This window comes from Lissotriton vulgaris, chromosome 10, assembly GCF_964263255.1.
Source record: "Lissotriton vulgaris chromosome 10, aLisVul1.2, whole genome shotgun sequence".
NCBI classification, from domain to species: domain Eukaryota; kingdom Metazoa; phylum Chordata; class Amphibia; order Caudata; family Salamandridae; genus Lissotriton; species Lissotriton vulgaris.
The window spans coordinates 620093541-620117961 of NC_141698.1; positions in this window are offsets into that span (position 1 = coordinate 620093541).

A 24421-nucleotide genomic window follows, 5' to 3' on the forward strand; every position below is an offset into this window, starting at 1 on the left:
CTGGTTGGACCGAGATAATTTTAATGTTATTGTTGTTTGTAAAAATCCCATCAGGATATGTCCTGCTGAGTGCGTAGGATTCACAATTAATTGATTCATGCCAAAGCTAAGAAAGTTATCAATTAGTGTGGTTGAATCAGAGTCATTATTCGCTTCAAGGTGAAAATTAAAGTCGCCCAAAATTGTGTAGGTAGCTGAGTCTGAGGTAGTTTCTAGGTAGGTATGTAGTGCTCTAGTGAACGGAGCTCTGGGACCAGGGGGGACGGTACACAAACAGGCCCGAAAATATCAAACAGTTGTTATCTTTAATTTTAAAGCTCATGGCTTTGGCCTCGAGTTCCAGTTGCGGGAGAGCAAATACTTTTAGGTGGGATTTGTAGATTATCCCAATTCCACCCCCCACTGCTCCTGGTCTATTTGCATATTCTCCGGAGTAGCCTTCAGGAGCTGCAACATTCCAGTCCAGGCCTGAGGCATCAGTTGCCCAAGTCTCTGTAAGGAACATTAGGTCAGAAGCATGATCTGTAATTAATGCTTCAATTTCGTGTTTATGCTTAGACATAGATCTAGCATTTAACAGGATGCACTTCTGGATTCTTTTCCTACTGCCCAGACGCTCTGGCACGTGATTATAGTTGGTATTAGTCCTCTGATGATTATTTAGAGTAATACACTCAGTCATAGCCAAGGGCGGATCGAGCGATTTGTGTGATATGTAGGAAGGATTAATCCGGGTCTGAAAACCACACAAGACACAGCTAGAAGTCGAGGGGATATCTACAGGGTTTATCCTTTCTAGATGATCACAAATTTTTGGTCAAATCGGAGCAACTCTGATCTTGAATACTTGATTTTGGGAAGATGGGCATAGTTTCCAGCGCTAAGCACGGGCCCGGCGCAGACGGGCGCAGATGAGCTTGCCTTTGGAGTGCCTTCGGCGCGCTGCCGGCGCGCCCACTGCGCTCGTCCGCTGCGCTTCTGGTAGAGCATATGGCTATGTAGGCTCGTATCCCGGATAGTGTTAGAGCGCTTCCCTGCACTCCCACCACTCCTAAGATGGCGGCGATGTGGCTATGCTAGACGACCCGTGTCTCCCTCTGCTTCAAACGGGACTTCCCGTGGCAGATAGGGATGCGGTGTCAAGTAGGTAGTCGAGCAAAATTCGCAATCAATTGTGCAAGAGCTAATGAGCAAAACAATTATTAAACCAATTGTTTAAAAATGAGGTTAAAATAAAGAAGCGTCAGGCAAACACACAGTTTTCACGAATTAAACGCAACAGATAGATTCTGGCAGAACGTGTGCTGGGTTACAAAGTGAGCGCTGGCCGCTCCACTGCCTTCTGATTAGTGAGGTGCCCCCGTCCGAGTCCTGCCTATGTAGGCTCGTATCCCGGAGACTGCTAGAGCGCGTCCCTGCACTCCCACCACTCCTAAGATGGCGGTGATGTGGCTATGCTAGATGATCCGTGTCTCCCTCCGCTTCAAACCGAACTTCCCGCGGCGGATAGGGATGGGGTGTCAAGTAAGTAGTCGGGCAAAATTCGCAATCAATTGTGCAAGAGGTAATGAGCAAAACAATTTTTAAAATCAAAACTACAGCAATATGCTTCTATGGACACCAGAACCTCATGGGAGTATAATTAGAGACTCTCAGGCTATCAGAAAGAGACCAACAGCAAAGTCCAGTCCAAGTCCAGTTGCCACTGGTCAGCTAGGCACTTTATAAAAAAAGGCCTTTTGAAGCTCGTTGTGTCTCGTAAGCCACACAGGAGGTCAGCTAACTGACCCATGAAGTCCACGTCTTTGTCCTGGGTTCAGGAGGAGGAAGGAGCTCTAGTCCTGCAGGGCCACTGTAAGGTCACAGATAGGTCCAGTCTTCTGTTTTTCCAAAGGTCCAGAAAGTGTTCTAATGGGGTGCCAAGGAGTGCCACATTTATGTCTGGTGCTAGTTAGTAGATGCCGCTGGTCTATGGCCACTCCATAGCCAATGAGATAAAAGTTCACAGGGGCAACTCTAACCAACTTGTTAGAAGTTTCTGTTTAAATTACTGCAAACAGGCCTAAATACCATGTGTCAGGGCATTTCCAAGATAGTGAAAGTCTTCAGCTACACTATTCTTGGGCTCTGAGGGTTGTGGGGGTTTAGGGGAGTGCACTGCAGTGATCATTAGTATCCTCACACCTTTAACACTAAAATCCAGTTTAAAACATTCCCTGTACCCACAATAAATTAGGAAACAGAATTCTAATAGGAAAAAGGCAGGGTCCTACGGCACCCGTACAGGGGATACAGATGTGTTCTTGCATTTTGTTGTCTTCATTTCAAGTCTGTCAGATTGTTTCATGTGGTTTAAATATGCTAAGGAGTTGAAGGAAATTAAGAAAGACTTCAATCATGTCCGATGTGTGCAAACATTTAATCCAGAGTGTCCATCAAAATTTCTACAGATGATAGTGATAAAGGGTTAGGTGCCATCCTAGAACAGATCATGAATGGCAAAGAAAATATTTTTTAATTTGCATCAAGATAAGTAAGCGGTGAGGATGAAAAAAATACTCTGTTATTGATAAAGACACATTATCCATGGTCTGGATGATAAACAACTTCAGAAACGTTGGGTAAGGTTTGACGTTTACCACTGTGACTGGTCATAAATCCCTTATGAAAGTATTCGCTGAAACTTACATTTTATCTTTCATATCTTCCTATATTCCAAATAAAGCAGCTTACGGAGAAGTGTGGCTCAATGGTTGGAGCGGCAGACCCTGATGCAGAGGTCTGGCCCAGGACCAGGGTTCAATTCCCCGCCTCGGTGGGTCTTCGGCTCAAAAATTCCACAGACCTGATAATTCCCGCCTCGGTGCCTATTCCAATCATGGAGTCTCACTCTGCAACTCTGGGCAATAGCTTGCTTAATCTCCACAACGGCCCCCACAACGCTAAGGGTGCCTGGCCTCCACCTTGGGGATGCCCAGGAGTGGACGCCTCACAGGGAAAGCCAGGATGGTTCCACAACGGTATTCGTACAAGCGCCTTGAGACCCTTGCGGGTGAGTAGTGCGCTATACAAGTATCAATTTACAATTTACTATTTTTACAATTTTTTACTGTTTATCAAGACTGGTAGAAGAAGAGCAAGAGGGTAACAAAGGAAAGTATGCGAGATCACTGAAGGGACTGTTTCAGAAAAAGACTGGTGTGAAGAGATTAAAAAAGATTATGCCTTAAGAGAAGTAGGAATGAACATTGTGGAACAGAAAAGTAATAAAGATCAAGTAAGTATTGCTTGCAAACTATTCTGTATTATCAGGGTGATTTGATTTTTAAGGAGTCAAGATTGATATTTCCATTAAGCATCAGCAAATAACTAACAGAAATTGCTCACAAAGGCTGAATGGTAATAGTCAAACAACAACAAATGGATTAGATTGAGTTTATGGTGGCCGAGATTGGATGTATTTGTGGAAAGATAGGTGAGAAACAGCCTGGTGCTTTGTCAAGATGTACAAACTCAGTTTGCCACATAGCCATATACGGTATGCAGATAATTACCTAACAGTTCATGGGTGAAGTAGCCCTATTTAATAATACTAAATACATGGTCTTCAACGCGTCTCACACAATACGAGCCAAACCCACCCTGAATGGAATACTGTTAGAGCAGGTACACTTATTTGAGTACCTCTTTATTACTCTTAATGAAAAGCTGGATAGGGCTTCACATATTTTCAAACTAAGACTGAAACTTGAGCAACATACTAGTTGGTTGCTGAAAGTCCAGCAGTGGTGCTTTTTAAAACCAGTCTCCCTGCTAATATAGATATAAACGTATCAAGCATTGGGCACAACACTCTGGCATGGAGCTATGGGGACATAAGGCCACCAAGCTCCTAGAAACAGCTGAGAATCAGTTTCTGAAGCAAACACTGAGTCTCCCAGTCAGCCCTCATTTGATTCCATTAAGGCTGGACATGGGGCTCAGGTCGATTTCAGAATTAATTGCAAACAGACCACTACTGTATTGGAGAAGAGTTTGGGCCACCCCTGCATTGCTTAGTCATAGCAGAGGACTGCAAGAGATACTGAGCCTTCAAGGGCCAGGCGATCTCCCTTAAATTAAATGTATAAGAGACACATCTGCTCAGCATGTGGAATGATAGACTCTGGGAAGAACCTGGGGATATTGCCCATTAACTAGGCGTGGGCAGTAAACTGCGTTCCGTTTGCAGAGTTAACGGAGTTTGCTCACTCAGGACTCCACTTGGAGAGTGGAGTTGGGGAAAAGCTCTGCTTCTACCTCGTAGCAGAGTTTACGAGCACAGTGGCACCCACCCCTATCAAAGACATGAACTTCGACTGCAATAATGCGCCTTTCGACTTCTCTTGGAAGGACCCACTGGAAAGCTTCTACGGGCTCTCAACAAACTGATGGTGACAATTTCAACAATGCATATTACACAGTAAATGATGCTGATAACGTGAAATATATTGACAAAGGTCTCTGCTGTTAGTAGCATCTATTATGTTTACTGAGCTCGCTGGTACTCATTCCATCATCACGCACATACATGCCTGAAGAAGCCTCTGCGGGTGCAAACAGACATGTTATGGGAATCTCACAGAAGAGTGTGTAGCACCCGAGCTGTCCCAGAGCTGCTTGTTTCTTGTGTTTCTGTCTTTTTAGATCAGCCCACTGCACGCACCATGACTTGTGCATATTGGTGCAAAAATACCATTCAATAACTTTATTTTGGTCACAACGGACCATAAAAGTGCAGAATAAAATACATACAAGCACAACAATAAAATAAATAAATGACATAGAACAGCGAAGACAGTCACAATCATATATATACACCTACTACACAAGGATAAAACCATTCCCTAAGTATCACGTCATAAAATCAGATTAAACCATACAGTAAAGTTAATAAAAAAGTAGATTATATTTCCTACTAATATTTAAGTCATCCAATTATTTCGGTAAAAAGTTTCTACATTCATGCCACATCCCGTTTAAAAAACGGGAGACGGCAAAAACAAGAGGGGGGTGAGTATCGTATTTTAGTACTCTAAAAGCCGTGGGACATTGTCTAAAGCCTAGATTTCTACAGATCGATTTAACCCAGCGTTTACGTACAGCCTGGTAAATGGGACAGAAAAAGAGAACATGGATCTCATGTTCTATATGGTATCTACAAGCTAGGCACTCAGTATTAATATTTATATCCAATTTGCTGGTAAATGATCTAAGTGGAAAACTACTCAACCTAAATTGGATTTATAGTTTCCTTGCCAAAGCTGGATAAATCAGGTCTAGAAAGTCTTCCTTTTTATAATCCTCTTATATTGGAAGGAACTGAGTTGTCAATCTACCAGCTGTAGAACTCATAGGAAGAGACACTAATTTATAATGCCTATAATGGTAAACCAGATCAGCACTAGATGTTACTGGGCACAATACATCTGGTGTTCACCATAACTCTGGTAGACCAATCATACTACAATGTTCCTTAATGTGGGATAACCACGGGATTTTATTAGTTCTTATTTCAGCCCAGACATCCCTAAATTCATTTTGATAAGGGACTAATTCAGGAACTGACCATAGTCTTTTCCAGTATGTAATTGGTCTTAAAGCCACCTCCTCCTCAATGGGGAGTAGCCCTAGCTCCAGTCGGAGAGATACTAGTGGGGTACTAACTGGAACTCTCAACAGGTTCCTCATAAATGTGTGCTCTACCCTTGAAAGGCTAGTAGGCCTGTGGTGCCCCCAAAGTTCCGCCCCGTAGATAGAAGCCACTCTAACTTGTACTTTATAAATATCAATAACAGGAGCAGCAGGCTTAAACTCAGATGATCTGTGCATCCTCGATATTCCTTACACCCTTTGAGTTAGCTTTAGAGCAGCCTTTGCTACCTGAGTATACCATTCCAGATGTTCCGCAAGGATAATGCCCAAATACTCAAAGGTTTTCACTCGCTCTAAAGGAATTCCATCCAATACTGGATTTGGGCAGTGTTACATCTTCACTAACATGTATTTTACTCTGTACCTTAAAGTTTCTGTTATTTATCTTTGAGTGTTCTTTAGAACACCTTTGGCTACTAGGCATCAGGTCAGTTATTTCTGTTCCTGTATGCCAAGAAGCTGGATGCATTCTCTGTTGCTGTGCTGCTGGCAGTAAACCTTCAAAAGCCTCAAGTTGTCCTGCTTGAATTTATAACAAATTTTGGCGATGAGGGAGAAAACCATCTTTATTTCTGGATATGCAGCAGCACAGGTGTGGAGTTATTTATGGAAATTTTTAATTTTCAAAAGATTATTTAAACGACCTTAATTTTCATTTTTATGAGGATATTTGTTTCACTTTGAAGAAATTTCCGTCGTGATAACTTCGACCAACATTGAATGACTGGATTTTAACAATTGGAGGTAAATTTATCTGGTGTTTACCTTTGAATTTTTTGCACCGTGGCTGTAGCCTGTTTCCAAGTCAACGACGCGAGACTCAGAGTCGTCACTGCTCTTCCAAGCGTCACCGGCGGAACCGAGCCAAGTCTTGCTAATTCTGCGAAGCGTCACTATTGGAAGCCTAAAGCAGCGCGGGGGCTGTCTCACAAGTCCTGATTACGTTACCACGTTCACTGCGGCATGACGTGGTAACGCTGCGTGGCAGCCATTTTGGATGCATTTGTGTTACCTTGGCAATCGTTTACCGAGTGCTGGTAATTTCTCAATACATGGCGTTCATTTGATTTATGGAATCGGCAAGTAAGTGTTGTTAATATAGTTATATAACGACACAGAAAAACGTTTAACTAACATTACAAGGAACTATTTTCTCGTTTTAAAAAAACAACCTTGTTTTCTGGATTCATTTATTATAAACATAAGTAAGGAAATCATATACTGGCCACGAGCATAAGGATACTTTTTAAGAAAAAAGTTTTACGCTTACTACGAACAAAGGAATACATCTTTCTAATACTTTTCTGTTCTGTAGAGCATGAATATTTTTAACCAAATTTATTGCGTTTACCATATTTACAACATGCAATTTGATCCACCAGAGAAGTTTTTACAAAACAAAGGAGATCCTCCTATTCCATTGACACGTTGGAAGGAAGAGTTTTTCAACTACATGAAAGCAATTGATGGTGAACGCATGGGTTCGGAGAGAAAGAAAAGTATACTGTTGCATTGTTTAGGCACGGAAGAACAAATGATTTTTAGGCCTTTACTTCCCATTCCACCTGTGGATGGTGATGATGAAGGTACAAATGTGTATAAAGAAGCTCTTCTTAGGATTGAAAAAAGATTTAAACCTGTTTCTAACATAGCTCTTAATAGATATAAGTTTTACACTTGCGCACAACAAGACACAGAATCATTTAATGAGTTTATGACTGCTTTAAGATCGTTATCCATACATTGTAACTTTGGAATTATGTGTGATGAGATGTTGAGAGATCAAATTATTGTTCATGTCAAGAACAAGAAGACACAAGAACGTCTTTGGGAACTTGGGGATCCTAAATTGGCTGAGGCTATTGCTATTGCTAAATCTTAAGAACAGTCTGAGAAGTGGATGCTCACTGTTCAAAAACATAACATTAACAAATCTGATTCTCCTGACGAAGTATGTTTGGTTAAACATAGAGATGGGCATGTCAATGATATTCTACACCCTACTTTTAATGTCAACAGGTTAAACAATCCTGTGAATTTTAAGAGATTTGACAAAAATGTGTATTGTTATAAATGTGGCAGTAGAATGCATGTTGCCTCGTATGCTGGTTGCCCTGCCATTAATAAAGAATGCAGGAAGTGTGGAAGATTAGGACATTTTTCAACTGTATGTAGGGATGTAAGGAAATGTATTAAAACTCCTAAGAGTAAAGTAGCTTCTGTCTCAGAGGAGCCTTCAAAAAATTGCAGTTGTGTTTGTGATTTTGGAGAAAATTGTGCTACAAAAAATATGGGGTTTGTAGTTTATTTAGATGAAGAAATTTCTATTGTTAGTGACTCACTTGATTGTCAAGTCATTAAGAAACCTAATTGTGAAATGTTTGTTTTGGGTGTAAGTCTTAACCTAATGGCTGACTCAGGTTCTCCTTGGACGATCATTACTAAAGAATATGTTGGTGAACGTTTAGGACATTTGTTAAACTTCTCAGATATTCTTCTGTCTGAAATTCCTGCGTTGAGTTTCAATGGTTCAAAGGTAGAGATTTTAGGTTATTTTGCAGTTAAAATCACTTTTTAATCCAGATGTGTTGAGATTAAACTGTACGTTGCAGTTAAAGGTGTGAATGTGATTGGTTGGAGGGATCAATGGCAATTTGGCATCATACTAAATCCTCGTGCCAAAGATCCAGTTATGCTTGGTGACATTTTTGATGTTGAAAATGTTTCCTCTATTGTCAATCCTAAAAAAATTGAATTGATAACATCAGAATTTAAGGATGTTTTTTCAGACAAGTTAGGTATGATTTGTAACTTTTCTCATAAAATTAAACTTAAATGTGGTGTTGTTCCAGTTAAACAAAGGTTAAGAGGGGTGCTTATTAATGTTAGGGAAGATCTCAAAAAAACTTTAGATGACTTGGTGTTGGAAACAATTATTGAACCCATAGATTCTGCAGAGTGGGTTTCTCTGATTGTTTCGGTTAGGAAGCCTGATAAATCTTTGAGGATGTGTGTGGACCTCAGAGCTCTAAATTTGGCTATTATTGTGGACTGCCATCCCCTTCCCAACATAATGAGGTAGTTTCTATGTTGGAAGGTGCTAACGTTTTTTTCACTCTCGATTTAAGATCGGCTTATCACCAAATTCCCCTTACTGATGATTCAAAATGCCTCACAGCCTTTATTACACCTCTGGGCCTTTTCCAATACACAAGAATGCCGTTTGGTTTGGCTTCTGTGGCCTCGGTATTTCAAAGAGACATGTATAATATTTTAAAAGATGTGGATCATTTTGTAAAGTGTTTTCAAGATGATATTTTAATTTTTTCCAGGAGTAATGAGGAACATGTGCTACATTTGCGTTGTGTGTGTGAAAAGTTGAGAGAGAATGGTTTGACTTTAAAAGCCAGTAAATGCAAATTATTTTAATCTTCGGTTGAATATATTGGTCACACTTTGTCAGGGGATGGTGTGGTACCTAAAAGATCAAATGTTGATGGTATAAGTGAAGCTCCTCCTCCCACTAATAGAGATCAGTTACTGTCTTTTCCAGGTATGTGCGAATATTATAGTAAATTTGTCTACAATTTTGCAACCAAAATTGAACCCCCTCAGGCAGCCTCTTAGGCAAGAAAATTCTTTTGTTTGGGGAAATGAACAACAGTCGGCTTTTGAGCTCATTAAGTCAGAAATTTTGCATGCCCCAACCCTTATACCTTTCTGTCTGAACAAAATGTGTGTAATCACGGTTGACGCCAGTATGTATGGTGTTGGTTCTGTGTTGTCTCAAGTGTCAGGTAAGGAGGAGTGGAATGTGTGTTTTGCATCTCGCACTCTTAATGAAACCGAATGTAGATATGGGGTCATAGAAAAAGAGGTTTTAGCTTGTGTGTGGGCGATTGAACATTTCAGGAATTTTATTTGGGTAAGCAAGTTTGTACTGAGAACGGATCACAAGCCATTAGTGAATATTCTTTCTCCTGGTGGAGGATGGAATTCCACTGCACGCATTTCCAGGTTAACTTCTAGACTTCAGGAGTATTCTTTCACCCCTAAGTATGTTCCAGGAAAAAAAAATGTAGTTGCAGATTTTCTGTCTCGTCATCCCTGTTTAACTTCAGATAGCAACATGTTGGATGATACTGAAGTTGTTACTTGTCTACAGGATATTTTATCAATTTCTTTTGATGAAATTTCTGAGGAAATGTGGGATTCTGCTGATAACCAAGATCTCACATTACAATCCATTAAAAAATATATTTTAGAGGGTTGGCCTGATAAGAAGCTTTTAAAAGAGGATTTTATGCCAATGTTCAATGTCTTCAATGAATTAGAACTTGAGAACAATTTGGTTTTCAAATCTGGTAAATGTGTACCACCCTTTGCTATGCAAAATATGATTTTGGATGTGGCACATAAATCTCATCCAGGAATCTCGGCCATGAAAAGGTTAATAGGGAACTACTTCTGGTGGCCGGGTTTAGATCGCTTAGTTGTACTGTTTGCATGGGAAATGACAAAATGTTAAAAGTCAGTGTTCCTCCTTTGAAGACAACCTCTTGGCCTACTGTTCCCTGGAAAAAATTAGCCTTTGATATCTCTGGTCCATTTTTGTGTCTTCCGAGTGATTTGCGCTATGCTTTTGTCTTTGTAGACTACCATTCTAAATGGCCGGAAATTACGTTTGTTTCGTCTGCCTCTACTAACATGGTTGTAGAGTTTTTCAAGGAGGTTTTTTCCAGAGGGGGTTGTCCATCGACTATTGTCACTGATAACAGAGTTCAACTTACCTCTTTAGAAATGGAGAATTTCCTTAAATTACATAGTATTAAACATCAGACTGTCTCATTTTATGAACCGCATGAAAATGGATTGGTGGAATTTTTTAATAGAGTTTTGAAAGAGTTCATTTCGGATGTGTGTAAGTTGGGTAGTATTTGGAAAACCATTTTGAGAGAAAAACTTTGGTTTTATAGAATTACTCCTCATTCAACCACAGAAGTTAGTCCTTTCCGCCTTCTCAAGGGATGTGATCTAGCTTCAACTATTTGTCCTTGGTGGTTCAGAGATAAATGTTCAAATACATCTTTTTCAAGGGATTTGGTTGAACAGGCTGCTTAGAAAGTTGAGAATAAACAAGCAAAAACTAAATTGTGGTATGACAATAAATGGAATGTCAAAACTCCCAATGTTGCTGTAGGAGATTTGGTTAGGATCAAAAGACCTGGTTTGATAACGAAATGTTCTGATAAATTTGACATGCCAATGAAGGTGGTAAGAGTGTTTAGTAATAGTGTTATAATCCAAGATGGCAAGTTGTGGAATATCAAACGTATTGCTAAATGTCCTACTCTTCTCCAGCCTATGAATTCTTGTTCACAACAAGCAGATAAAGACTTTATTGCCTCAAGGGTCAAGATTTCTGTTCGTCCAAGATATGTTCCCAGGAAACTTGATCATTATGTTTCATAACCTGTTTTTGTTTATTTTTGTTCATTGAAGGGAGATGTGTTACATCTTCACTAACATGTATTTTACTCTGTACCTTTAAGTTTCTGTTATTTATCTTTGAGTGTTCTTTAGAACACCTCTGGCTACTAGGCATCAGGTCAGTTATTTCTGTTCCTGTATACCAAGAAGCTGGATGCATTATCTGTTGCTGTGCTGCTGGCAATAAAGCTTCAAAAGCCTCAAGTTGTCCTGCTTGAATTTATAACAGGTGGGTCTGCCTGGGTGGATTAAAAATCATAAATTTGGTTTTAGCCAGATTTTTCTCCAGTCCTCTCAGTGCACAGAAATCGGCGAAGCCATCCACGGTACGTTGGAGATCCCTTGATGTCTTGGACAACAACAAAGTGTCGTCCGCGAACATCAATGCGGGAACCCGACCTGTTATTAGCCTTGGGGCATCAATATCCTTAGCACCAAGAAGGTGGTCTATAAGCCCATTAATATGTTAAGTTCCTGGCGCAATCTTCATTTCTTGAAACACCAGAGTCAAAGCCCAAATACAGTTTTAAATGCTTAGGTTTATTTGGCGGAAAAACAACCCCTACGCGTTTCGAGGTAAGCCTACCTCTTGCTCACGGGGGAGTGCAGGTAAACGCGCCAAACTTTTAAAGTGAAAGACACAGTGTTTGCACAAACCACGTGATAATAGACAATGAAGACATACTAGTAGTGCTACAATGTTACAACTCCACCGCATTTAAAATAAACACATAATGATGAATGATGAATATTGTATCAAACATTACTGTGTAACAAGAAATTATATAGACAAAATTATATACAGTGAATTTCTTGAAAAATGCAGCGTAACTCATCTAAGACCGATCAGTTGTAGGTCAAAAATGAAAAGCATCACATTGCGTTGCAGAAGTATAATGCGTTAAACCCGCATATGTTATGAGGTAATGGTTATGATCAATATCGCACACAACATAGAAAAAGTCACACAATATTGGATCCATATTGTGTGTGTTTCAAATAATAGAAGATAACGCCCAAGTGGGCATACACCATCTGATGTGCTGTAGAATACGTGTTTGACTGTATCACCATTCAGCCCAAGTGGGCGAGAGTCCAACATCTGCAACAAGAGACAACAGTATATTTTTCAGCACATATGTCCCCAACATCAACATCTATTATACTGTGCATGTGGAAATAATTAAACTCAGTTAAAAGTTAGCAGTGAACACCAAGGAGGCGGTGTCAGATTAAAAAACAGTTATTCAGTCAATGAAGGCACTATACACGGTTACAGTCATATCAATACAGAGTTCAATCTCGAAGGTGGATTGCCAATTCTTCCCCGAGGTTATGACCACCAGGTTGAATCGTATTATATTTGATTATATATCTGGACTCTAGCTTTCTTAAATCCAGCCACCTGTTGCCACCTCTCTCCTTATTTTCCACATGCACAGTATAATAGATGTTGATGTTGGGGACAAATGTGCTGAAGAATATACTGTTGTCTCTTGTTGCAGATGTTGGACTCTCGCCCACTTGGGCTGAATGGTGATACAGTCAAACATGTATTCTACAGCACATCAGATGGTGTATGCCCACTTGGGCGTTATCTTCTATTATTTGAAACACACGCAATATGGATCCAATATTGTGTGACTTTTTCTATGTTGTGTGCGATATTGATCATAACCATTACCTCATAACATATGCGGGTTTAACCCATTATACTTCTGCAACGCAATGTGATGCTTTTCATTTTTGACCTACAACTGATCGGTCTTAGATGAGTTACGCTGCATTTTTCAAGAAATTCACTGTATATAATTTTGTTTATATAATTTCTTGTTACACAGTAATGTTTGATACAATATTCATCATTCATCATTATGTGTTTATTTTAAATGCGGTGGAGTTGTAACATTGTAGCACTACTAGTATGTCTTCATTGTCTATTATCACGTGGTTTGTGCAAACACTGTGTCTTTCACTTTAAAAGTTCGGCGCGTTTACCTGCACTCCATCCGTGAGCAAGAGGTAGGCTTACCTCGAAACGCATAGGGGTTGTTTTTCCGCCAAATAAACCTAAGCACTTAAAACTGTATTTGGGCTTCGACTCTGGTGTTTCAAGAAATGAAGATTGCGCCAGGAACTTAGCATATCCTAGGTTTGGCGACCCTGTCGAATGCCCGCTGTAAAAGCGGCAGGAGCACGCCATCCGTGTGTTTTTTCAAAGCCCATTAATATATAGACTAAAAAGGGTGGGGGCTAGGACACACCCCTGGCGCACCCCCTTTTTTACCGGGAAGCGAACTGACAATTCTCCATGCTTTCCGCACCTAACTTGAGCATAGGTTTCAGAATGGAGCCTTATTAGAACGTCCAAGAGATATGGTGGGATACCAAGATCTAGAAGTACACTCCACAATTTTTCCCTGGGGACCAGATTGAATGCGGACCTCAGGTTAACAAAAATGAGGTAGAGGCTGCCACCCTCCACACTCACTGTTTTCCAATACAAGACCTAAAATCTGAATATCTGGTCAATAGTTGATGTACTCGTCCCAAAACCAGCCTGGAAAGGGCTCAAGATCTCACTTTCCTCAGCCCAAGCCTGGACTCTTTCTAGGATAATTCGTCCCATCAGCTTTTGAGTGATGTCTATCAGGCTTATAGGACTGTAGTTGGATGGTAATAGGGGACAAGCCTTTATGTAGACAGGAACTATCTCTGCACCACGCCAGGTACCTGGCGGTTCCATTCCCCTTAGAATGGCATTAAACAGAACGCAGAGATATGGGGCCCATATTTTTTGTTCTGCCCGAAATAGGTCCCCCGGAAGCGTGTCAAGACCCGGTGCCTTATTAGGTTGTAACTTGACAATAGCCGATTCAACTTCAGCAGGAGTAATCTCCTGTACCCCCCAATCGATACTCATGGAGGAGACTTGAAGTTGAAGGTGATAGATCTTCAACTCCCGGATGTGCATACAGTGTTCCAAAGTGGGCTTCCCACACTGCTGGTGCTATATTAGGTTATGTCGCTGATCTACCCTCCCTACCCCCATCACTGACTATTGCCCAAAAGGATTTCGAATCCTTGCGCTGTAGGGCAATTCTAAGATTGTCCCATTTGTTAGCTTTCCAATCCTTCTTCTCAGATTGGATAACCCGCTTGTAGTGCAGCCGAAGTTGCTTTATCCATGGCACATCCCAAGCCTTTATAGCTTCAAATAGATCTTTTTTGGCTTTACGGCAGGTAGCGTTATACCAGGGATGACACGGGACCGGTTTTTCCTTGGCCCTTCCTTCCGGACAGAACACACCAAACAGCTTAGCTGATTGTGTATTTCTAACGGCCTAGCGTCCTGCCCTACTTGAGTGTCCGATGGCCCGACCTCAGACATTTCTCTGAGGTACAGCACAACCTGCTGGTATATGTGTGCTAATTTATTTGGGGAGTCTTGTATATGGGGCCATTTTACTCTCCGCCTGTTGTTGTGTAGCAAGAGAGGTTGTTGTATTGAGTTAGACACTTCTACAGGATTGGACAGTCCCCAGCTCCCTGGCTTAAGTGTCATAACTAAAGCGTTATTGTCGCTATCTTTCCGCTGGTATATCTTGAAATCCCGTACCCTATCCCATGATCTAGATTCGACCAAGATGTAATCTATATTCGAAGTTTGCCCTAATCTATTGAAGGTGGGTAGGCCAGGTCTATCCGATTTGAGCCTCCCATTACAAGCCCCCAGAAAGAAAGAAAGGGCAAACAAATTTATTTGGAGGACCAGCGGCGTCCATGCTCTGACAGGTGGGATCAGGGGTTCCGGAATATGCCAATACTTGTTCTCATTATCTTAGTCATCCAGACTCACATTGGTAAAGGGCTCAAACTGGCAATTAAAATTGCCCCCTATTATTAGGCTAATTTCACAGTCGAGAGCCAGTATGTAATCTCTCAATTGATCAATGACTCTGGACTCCTGCCCACTCTGTGTAGGCTTTGAGTAAATATTAATTAGGGTGATTTGTATATTAGCTGGAAGGGATAGAAGGACACATTGTAAGTCCTTGGAATTCGTTAGCAGCTGTTCTGCTTTTGCCCCCAGGTGCGTACCCTCCCAAATGCTTAGACCCCCAGATGGTCTACCCCTCCTTCTCGCTGTGGCTGGTATGCTGAAGGTTGCAAAACCTCTCCATTGGAGGTTTTCCAGAGCCCACGTCTCCTGCATTAAACAAACATTGTACTTTTTTACAAACAAACCCCAGTCTGGGCAAAGTAGCTTGTTTTTAATCCCGGCCAGGTTCCATGAAAGTATTTCATTTTCACCATTTGCCTCTCGAGATGTGGGATTCTTTTGTGCCCCATTGCAATTGACTACCCCAGGTAACAAATCTTCAATGTGCATCCCCGCCATCCCAAGATTAGGCCCCTTCTCCCTCAGTGTTCTATCTCAAACCCTTCCCTTGATGAAAGTAATATCCGTACTACTTACACCCTCCTGTGTTACTAAATAGGGGGCACGAAACAGCGCACCGGAATGCTTACTCCTATTGCCCCCTTCCAATACCTCTAGTTACCTTAGGTGTGCTCTCATCCCCCCTGAGAGCTATATTCGTTAATGGGGCGTTCAATACCTAGCAAGCCTTCCCTGGCATCTGGGGAGCCTGATTCGTCAGTATTGGCCAATGGGGACAAACTGCACCTCGACCGTCAGTCTACCTGGTCCAGGATGCCAAATCTTTTATTATGATGGAATGTGGCCAGTGCAGGGAAATGGTTTTGGGCTCCCTTCCAGTTGACATACCCTGTCGGTATACAACGTTTAGCACGCATTTTTTACAACGCACTACCATTACAACGCAGGCATTACCACGCATACCATTACAACGCATTGCGCTGGGGGGCGCTCTAGGATAGGGAATAAGTTTAATTTTATATCCAACACCTTCCCTAGTGTCCACGGGGACTGGAGTTGGAATATAAAATTATACTTACCACTATCCAGCACCTCAAAGCGCTATGCGTTGTAACGGTATTCGTTGTAAATACCGTGTTGTAAAGGTATGCGTGGTAATAGTATGCGTGCTAACGTCATACATCCACCCTGTCTGGGCTTTAAGTCCAAGATATCCCAAGATATCCCCAAGGCCTTGTTGGCCTAGTTGGCCCTTCTGGATTTCCGGTACCACCTACAGCCCGCACCACCATCTACCTGTGCCGGGACAAACAGGGTTTCAAGGTTCGAAAATTTGTTTTCAATAGAGTTCAATCTATTATAGATAGGAAGACAAGTCTCAGTAAATATGGTTTCCAATTTGGCCCAAAAGTCTTCCCCGAACTCGGTAAAGAAAGCATCACCAGTACTTAATGTAGTCGTGGGCCCATTTTCAATGAGCTGGGGTGTATCAGGGTCAGCCGCAGTCCTTGTTGGTGGACTTGTCACCATATTGCTACATTTCTGGATTTTCATTTTTCCATTCTTCAATGTGGCTCCAGCACGCTTTCTTTTAATTATTGGAAGTGATGCTGGGTTAGTAACCCCCAATTTATAACTAGATGCGGACCTGGTTTACAATCTCGATATAGTTGGACTAGGGTGCTCGAGATTTTGTGAAGAGACACATGGATCAACTAATATAACGTCCACAGTAGCGGGGGCACTAAACAAGCTACCGGCTGCTTGTGAGAGCTGATTACCCTCACCAGTATGGCCTGACACAATATCAGCGGTTAGTTGTGGCACTGGTGACAACGCCACGGCCAACCTACCCATTGACGACCGTTTATCAAAAGCCGGCTCCATAGATAGCCTATTTTCAGTCATTTCAATTTCATGTTGCAAAACTGAGGATGCCCTGGTTAAAAATTTATCCAATGTACCCACAATAGACCCTCCTGGTAACGACTTTCCCCCCTTTCCCACCTTCACCATAGCCATTTTCGAATTTTGTTATAGTACAGCTACTCCAATAATCTGTAGCAGCAAAGATACAACAGGCAGTCTTAATAATCCACCATAAACGTAGTAACCTTCGTGTGCTGCTTGAATTGGGGATTAAAGGGGTGGGGGGGGTCCTGTCCTCTTCCATGCTCGGACAGGCTCAGACCGGCCCGCCCTTGGGCCAGGCTTTGCCCGGCGCGTGCCCGCGCGCGTCCCGCGAAGCGGGGGCCGCAAACCGCTATGTAGCACAGGGAGGCGGGGTTGCTGGATGCGCAGGTGAGTGTGGTTTAAGGGCACCTGGTGCTTGTAGTCCTTCTCCCTCCGTTGGTTTCAAGCAGAATGACCCCACAAACAGTCCGCGGCTACGAGCGGCTCCCGTGAAGCGGGGGCTGCAAGCCGCTATGTAGCACAGGGAGGCGGGGCTGCTGGATGCGCAGGTGAGGGTGTTTTTAGGGCACCTGGTGATTGTAGTCCTTCTCCCTCCGTTGTATTCAAGCAGAATGACCCCACAAACAGTCCGCGGCTACGAGCGGCTCCTGCGAAGCGGGGGCCGGGAGCCGCTATGTAGCACAGGGAGGCGGGACTGCTGGATTTGCAGGTGAGCGTGGTTTTAGGGCACCTGGTGATTGTAGTCCTTCTCCCTCCGTTGGATTCAAGCAGAATGACCCCACAAACAGTCCACGGCTACGAGCCGCCCCCACAAAGCGCGGGCCGCGAGTCGCTATGTAGCACAGGGAGGTAGGGCTGCTGGATGCGCAGGTGAGCGTGGTTTTAGGGCACCTGGTGATTGTAGTCCTTCTCCCTCCGTTGGATTCAAGCAGAATGACCCCACAAACAGTCTGCGGCTACGAGCGTCGTCCGCGAAGCGGGGGCCGAGAGCCGCTATGTAGCACAGGGAGTCAGGGCTGCTGGATGCGCAGGTGACTTTGGTTTTAGGGCACCTGGTGATTGTAGTCTTTCTCCCTCCATTGGATTCAAGCAGAATGACCCCACAAACAGTCCGCGGCTACGAGCGGAGCCCGCGAAGTGGGGGCCGCGAGCCGCTATGTAGCACAGGGAGGCGGGGCTGCTGGATGTGAAGGTGAGCGTGGTTTTAGGGCACCTGGTGATTGTAGTCCTTCTCCCTCGTTGGATTCAAGCAGAATGACCCCACAAACAGTCCGCGGCTACGAGCGGCTCCCGCAAAGCGGGGGCCGGAAGCCGCTATGTAGCACAGGAAGGCGGGGCTGCTGGATTTGCAGGTGAGCGTGGTTTTAGGGCACCTGGTGATTGTAGTCCTTCTCCCTCCGTTGGATTCAAGCAGAATGACCCCACAAACAGTCCATGGTGACGAGCATCCCCCACGAAGCGGGGGCTGCGAGCCGCTATGTAGCACAGGGAGGCGGGCTGCTGGATGCGCAGGTGAGCGTGGTTTTAGGGCACCTGGTGATTGTAGTCCTTCTCCCTCCATTGTATTCAAGCAGAATGACCCCACAAACAGTCCGCGGTTATGAGCGGCTCCCGCGAAGCGGTGGCCGGAAGCCGCTATGTAGCACAGGAAGGCGGGGCTGCTGGATTTGCAGGTGAGCGTGGTTTAGGGCACCTGGTGATTGTAGTCCTTCTCCCTCCGTTGGATTCGAGCAGAGTGACCCCACAAACAGTCCATGGTGACGAGCATCCCCCACGAAGCGGGGGCCGCGAGTCGCTATGTAGCACAGGGAGGTGGGGCTGCTGGATGCGCAGATGAGCGTGCTTTTAGGGCACCTGATGATTGTAGTCCTTCTCCCTCCGTTGGATTCAAGCAGAATGACCCCACAAACAGTTCGCGGCTACGAGCGGCAAATACAATTCAAGACAGTTTTTGTATTTTGTGGAGATACAACATTGAATAGACCTAGATGAAATCGAACAGATTGCAGCCAGAAAGCTATATGTTCAATTCAGTCATGAGTCTCTTCCACTCTGTACTTATTTTCAAAATGGCCGCACTCTATTAACCCTGTTGAGACGCCTTGTCCGTTCAGTGGTTGTGGAGAATAAACTATGGCCCATGCCCTCTTTGTTTGTCCTGATTATAGTAAGGCCAAGGCCAATTGGATAATCCCAATCTGCAGGAATCTAGGAACCAGACAGCATGTGGAGGCTCATAGAATTCTACAGATAGACACTAGCAAACACATTGTGTTTGCAGTATCAAGGTACCTATTTGCTATGTGGTGACATAGGAGGAAAAAGGTTCAACCACTAGCGTAAAAAGGGTTGTAGCTGTTGGGTGGGTTTTATGCCAAACTCACCCTTCATCCCCACCAGGAATTGGGCTCACATACCCTCCATACCATTTTTAGGACTAGGTAAATCATAAATGATTGCGTTAGCTTGCTGTGTCTGTTAGAGCCCCTTGCTAAGCTGATTGGCTGATAGCTTGTTTCTGACAACAAATGTTTCTTTACCTCAAATTTGTACAGTCAATTTTATCATATTTTTGGGTGATGGATAGCTTTTTATTCATTTTATAATTGCTTTTATTGTATTTATATGATATGCCCTTGCCTGCCCATGTATCCTTTGTTTGCAATTTTACCCCTCCTAACCACATAGGAAGTTAAAGGCTTTGTTGTCCTTGCAGGCTCTGCCCATGGTGTTGTCAGCAACAGGCCATCTTGGACTATGCCAGGTATCAATTCCTAGCACTTCAGTCATATAAAAGTCATGTATAGAAGGAAGGACGAGCGAGCCCTCAGGGATGCAACAACTTGGTGATCAGTATGCCTATCGTCAGGGCCCCATCAATAACAGAACACTATAGCCTAGAGTATCAATTTAGACATGTGCTGCTCTAATCCTATTTCAAAATGTGTGATTCAATCGAGTTCTCCCAAATAAGGTCTGTCCTCCCTGCGTAGCCAATATACCCAGCATACAGTATGCAGCACTACACAAGCCCACGAAGGAGAGAAGAGTAAAACCAACATTAGAAATACAAATAGTAAGTCATCATACATACAAGTGGAGAAGTGTGGCTCAGGGGTTAGAGGCGGCAGACCCGGAAGCTGAGATCGGCACTGGACCAGGGTTCAATTCCCCGCCTCGACGGGGCTTGGGCTCAATAATTCCACGGACTCGATAATTCTCGCTCCGGTGCCTTCTCGACTCACGGGTTCACACTCTGCGACTCTGGGCAATAGCGTGCTTAATCTCCACAACGGCCCCTCGCGGCGGGATGCCTGGCTTTCACCTTGTGGATACCCTGCCGGGGTCATCTCACAGGGGAATACCAGGACGGGTTCCCTAAGCAAGCGCTTAGATGCCTGCGATGTGGGTAATTTGCGCTATATAAATACATGTACATTTACATGCATTCTGTCACTCATCATTGAACTCATGCATCCATTTATTCACCAACTGACTCATTCTTGGTGCCTTATAATATTTATATAAATAAATACCAAAGTCTAAAATTAAAAGGTAGTTAAATATCCACATATGCTCATACCAATAATTAATAAAACATTCACAGTCATCTCTTTCAAAGTGGCAAGGGTACTGTAATATGTCATCTAAATTGTTGAATTATTTACATTTGCAATAGACTTTCTCACATTAAGGTTGACAGGGAGATTAAGTGATTTGCCTAGAATTGCTGGATGTTGCGCAATCACCTGGACCCAAACCTGGTTTCCCAGTCCCAAAGTCATCAGCTGAGACTGTCAGACCACATCCCCTCCCTTTGTATTTCATGTGTGAGTTATGGTTTGCATGGCTGCTGTGTAAGTTATGAATTATGACCTAATAATAACTTGTGAATTTCTTTGGTTATCCTCCAAGCTTTGTCACAGGGAGTTATCAATATCAAAATCTTTGCTTACTATGGTAATCAGTGAGATTCTATCTAACGGAATTAAATGTCTGCAGGCTTTAGCACGGTGCAATAACAATGAATCCTTTAAGCATATTGGCTTCAACAAGTTTCATAATACATAAATCAAGCCTACTTCTTTTAATGTAACTCTTCAAGGTAACCAGATGGCATCTATGGCATCTGATAAAACTTCCCCCGAGTGAACCGATCAAGCCTATAGACTTTATTCTTGACTGGTCACAGTAACTAACTCATGCCCCTGTACAAAATTGCAGATATCCACACAATCACAGTTGTCAAAACAATATCAAAACTCTATTATTGTAATCTGCGAGATTCCATATGATAGAATACCAGCCTACTGCCTGTGGCCTTTCACACATGGTATTCAGGGCATTGGTGTTGTCATAACATTTCATAATAAACATATAAAATCTAGGAAATCTAACATTCTTTTCCCAATGAACCACGATCTATAGCCTTTGTCATTTTCTTGCCACTATAACTAATTCATGCCTAAAGAATTGTGCATGGGGTGGCAACCATCAGGCATACAAGTATTACATTACACATATCTACATAATTAGACTTGAAAAAAAAATATACAACCCCTCTCAAAAGGGCCTTATAAGGATCATCATCATAAAAATATTTTTGCCCCAGGGTTTTAGGGCGTCCAAAACCAAAAGCCATGTAATCTATGAGGTTTCATGTAATACAATATGGTTTACAGCCATTAAAATAGGGCAATATCAATATCAATCTAGCACTACCAGAGAATTATCTTTAACAAATACATTTCACAGTAAATAAGGCAGGCCTACTGCCCTTGTCATAACTTTTCACAAGAAACAGATCACATAAATTGCATTGGACATATCTATTACAAGTGAACCAATCTAGCCTGTAGCCTTTATCGTTGATATGTCACCATATCCAACTTTGGCTTAGTGTATTTCCCACAAGGCCTCAATCAGACTACGCTCATTAAATTAGAAATATATACTACATTATAGTTGATATAACAAAATCCTATCTCCAACAAAGGGTTCTAACAAGGATCATTACTAGACACGGCTGGCTCTAGGGCAGTGCGACTGCACTGGACACTGACTTTGGGTGGTGGCATCCTGTTTGCAAGTGTTTTATGGTCTGAAAATCACCTGCTGTGGCATTCCTGACCACCAGCAATTTCCAGGCAACACTAAAAATTTCAACTTAACTGGTAAATAATGATTTTCCTGGAGAGAGATCAGAGGTTTCTATAGTGGAAGTCTTGTCTTCTGGTAAGGTATCCCAGAGGCTTAATATGCGTGCTGCAAAGGATATGAACCAGGGAGACCACAAAGTACATATAATGGAAATGCTTCAGTCGGTTTCTGCTTTTGTCTGACAGACCCTTTTGTTATTTCTAGTTAAAATCCTAACATAGAACAGTGAGCTATTAACCATCATCAAAGAGCTGTGAACATTTCACGCCGAGGATAATCTATGACCTCGACATCATTGTTCTCAATTGCATCATTATGAATATTATGCAGAGTTAATAGAATACAAATATCTGCAACAGTATTCGCTCTACCTTAGGGTATGGAGTCCTGTGATCCATTATTTTATGACTGCTTGGGATTTATCCCATACAAACATTTACTTCCAGATGGAACCACACTGAAAAGGCCACTAGTATTTGTGATCTTTGTAAGGGAGGAGTGCATGATTGTATGTCCAAATCTGACATTAGTCGAGGCCAGACACCAGTACTTAAAATCAATTCAAACCAGATGCAATATTACTTCACTGCAAGGCCTTATTTTGCTTCTTAAATCGCCGAATGATGAATTTCTAAACACTTTTTAATAATTGTATTGAAATGATTAACTTATTAATGTTAAAAACAAGTGCATTTTGAAAATGTGTTGCTCCCAGTAGAGAACTAAATCAAATAAAAAAACTTGAAAAACCTCAAATAGCTGTATGCAAACTGCAAAATATAGATTACAGCATTTAGATTTTTTTCCCCAGTCTTTCATTATACTAATTTTGAAAAAAGGGTTAAATCAAATATTATTAACCCTGGGCGTAGTAGGCGTAGTGGGGCTACACGAAGCTACGTCAAGTGGGCGAGAAACTACGCCCACCTACGCACTTCATGTAGCCCCACTACACGCCACCCGCCTCCCTCTCGCCCTCCCTAAATACTTAATTACCTTTCAAAAATGAATAAAAACCACTTATCTCTTACGCTGTGTCCCCCGGGGCTCCCTCTCGTAATCGCGCCGCCGTCTCGGATACTTATGCGCATGCGCGGCCGCCCGCGCCTGCGCATTAGTATCCGAGACGGCGGCGCGATTACAAGAGGAAGCCCCGGGGACGCAGCGGACAAGGTAAGTGGTTTTTATTCATTTTTAAAAGTTAATTTAAGTATTTAAGGAGGGCGGGAGGGAGGCGGGTGGCGGGCAACTTCGCTACGCCCATGGAGTGGGCGTAGTGTTGCCTGCTACGCCTACTTCGCAAAGGGCAAAGTAGGCAACACTACGCCCAGTCCGTGGGCGTAGCGAAGTACTTAGCCCAGGGTTAATTATTATTAAAGAGAACCCTCAACCATGGGGGTATGTTTGAAATTCTGTGTTTGTGCTTCTCCAGACCAAGGACTCAAACTATCCTGTCTACCAGTATGGATGACATGTGACTCCTACACCTTGTAGTCCTCTGTGTTATGTACCATTTACTATACTGTGATTTACACTCCTATGATTGATTGTCTCTGTAGTACTTGTGATGTAAAGTGCTCTGACACACTACACTGGTACTGCGCTATAAAACGATTTAAATGCATTTTAGAAAGAGCAGTTATGGATACTTGCGGGCACTGTTAAAAGGTGGTAATAAGGGAATTTGTGGGATTGGTGGTCATTGGGGGAAGCCAACAAAACTGGGCGCCACCAGTGCTAAATCCGGCTCTGTTGTCATGCAAATGCTCCCAGCTTTGGTCAGGGTAGGTAGCCAACACAAAATCCCTTCTCTACTGTGACATTCCTTGTAACAAAATATCTAGCCACAGGCTTTAATAAAGAGTAAAGTCAATCCGCCCTTAAATGCCTATTGACTTTTACAACGTTTAACAATGAATATGTTAAACCTACTGCCTTTATTGTATCTTTTTATAATAAATAAATAAATAAAGATCAGGCTGAAAGCCTTGGACATTACCTCAGACCTCCTTTAATGAGCTTACGCTTTCTCAAAAGGCTAAAGGAGCAATACAAGTTCACTTTATCATGGAAAGCACATGTGAGAGGAGTCAAATCTGCCTTTGAAGTAGTGCATCTGACTGCTCTTTTTCTGGTGACCACATAAGGTAGAACGACAGCTGCTCTGTATAGCCAGACCTAAAAATTAATACTTTAACAGCTGTCTTCCATAGCAGCCATGTTTGACACCCTCTTCTGTGTTTTAAACAGCAAGCACAG